At 46.6% G+C, this 2,166-nt stretch overlaps 1 pseudogene; it reads right to left on the minus strand.

The window, feature by feature from the left end:
* Positions 1-384: 384 nt before the first annotated feature.
* LOC134089741 (uncharacterized) lies at positions 385-1,402 on the minus strand (annotated as a pseudogene).
* Positions 1,403-2,166: the final 764 nt, after the last annotated feature.

Raw genomic sequence — 2,166 nt, forward strand, 5'->3', positions numbered from 1 at the left:
AGAGAAAAACGAAAGATGGATGAGGCGAACGAAGCGCGCTCGTTTTAATCGGATTTAATCGAAGAGTTAGACTTGGGCTTTTCTTTGAAGGTTGAGCAGAAAGAAGCACTCAAGTCATTCGTTTTAAAGAAGGGTGTATTTGCCGTTTCGCCGACCGGCTACGATTGGTCACAAATGCTGGCCTATTACGTGCAGAGGCAGTTTGAAAGACAACTGTTCATCCCACCCACAGGCTTCAGTTCTGTGAATGGTCCGACCCCAGACTATACATTTCTGTGTAGTTTGGCTTGCCAGGCTAGCCTTCTACAGCATCTCTGACACAATGACCCTCCTGCACAGAGTCCAGACCATTGGTCTGTGGTTTGCTTAGGCCGACAGGTATCTTTACTGACTTTGAAGAGCACACAGACAGTCACAGAGGTTTACACATAAATATCAGAAGGCCTATACATTGCCAATTTTATTTTATTTGTTCACGCTATTTCAAGCCCATAACATTTTCTGTCACATTCAGCTATCATCTCCTCATGACCGTTAGATCACCCTAGCCCTCAAGTCAGCCGCTAACTCTGTTGACACACACCTGAAGCTTCTGAAGTCTTTGGAGAGGTGTCCTTGCATGGGGACCCTGACGTGAATGATGCGGCAGACATCGAACGGGACAATGATAACGAGTCCAAACTGCTTCAGTGTGGTGTGGACCAAGGTCTGCTCCACTCTCCGGGGGTCAATCAGCAGCTTGGTGGGGTTGAACACGCCCTTCCTGTCTGGCTCTCGGTAGATGTGCTCCAGGATGTTCACACCAGGCACGCGCCTCCACTGAGGCAGACGAAATCGCCCACTGTCTTCAAACTGCGTTTTGGGGAAGATGTGGTTCTCGATCCTGAAGACCCCTGCATTGGGATGTTGCTGCTGCAATGTATCCATTAGCTTGTCCAGTTTACCATGTTTGTAAGGCATAATGATCTCATCAATGTCATGCAGCAGGAGGTACTTTGACTGGTACATGTATCTGCAATCTGTATGTATCTGTATATACATTCAGAGTGGTCAGCTGTCCGTAATAATGAATGTCACCGTGGTGCAGGTCATACTTCCACCCAGTAGAGGGCGTTAGGAACCTGTCTACTGGCCAAGGCACAACCTCCAACATACCCTCTCTCCTGTAGTACATGAGGACTTTATCAACATCTGGGCCACAGCTGGTGTTGCAGATGACAACCCTCTGAACCTCAATCAGCTTGTACACCTCCATGGTCTGTGCAAACTGGAGGGCATTATTGTAGTCCCCAAAAAGGTTAGATATGCATATGGTGAAGTTGTACCTAAATTATTATTTTACATCCTGGTTTTGGATTCACAAAAATGTCAAATTATGGATGGCGCTTTGGTCAATTGTCATGTTGAGTTGAGGAGCAGAGGTGAGGTTGAGTTAGAACAACTGTGTGTGTGTGTGTGTGTGTGTGTGTGTGTGTGTACCGCCAGTGTCAATATCTGAACAATGAATCAGAACAAGCCCTGATATGCCAATCCCTTCCAGGAAACACACACACACTGGCATGGTGAGCCTGATCTACATGCACATAGGCTACTGTATGGGAATATGGGGGTGGAAATCCTGTTGAGGTCTCCTGTTTGTGTATACACCATCAGTTTTGGGAAAAGTTTGGAAGTATCTTAGAAAGAGACACACACACACATACACATATAAAGTACACAGACATGCCCCCCGGGAGTGATTTGACATGGTGAGGTGATAGAGCAGCTACTGCCCGTTGTGTCACAGAGGAGATCGTTGGCATTTGAATGATGGCGCTGATCCAGTGCACATTCCTGCAAACTCTCCACTAAAGAGCTCATGAATAGCTTTGGTTTAGCAAGTGTGTTTAACAAACTCTTCATCAAATCTTACAGGGATAAGTTTGGTTTAGCATGTGTTTAGTAAACTTGCTGAAAAGGACGTGCACAGTTTGCGTGACGTGATTGGCGGGTGGCCAGCTTGTGGTCTGCTTGAGAATGTGCCAAGAACTCCTGCTGTGTGTGTGTGTGTGTGTGTGTATGTGAGTCAGGTGAGACTTGGCCAACGGTAGGCGCATATGATTACTGATTGCACCTGTCGCTCTCTCATACAATGAGCTGGTGATCGTATTCATGCTAAGTTGTGTT

Source organism: Sardina pilchardus, chromosome 8 (assembly GCF_963854185.1).
Source record: "Sardina pilchardus chromosome 8, fSarPil1.1, whole genome shotgun sequence".
Lineage (NCBI taxonomy): Eukaryota > Metazoa > Chordata > Actinopteri > Clupeiformes > Clupeidae > Sardina > Sardina pilchardus.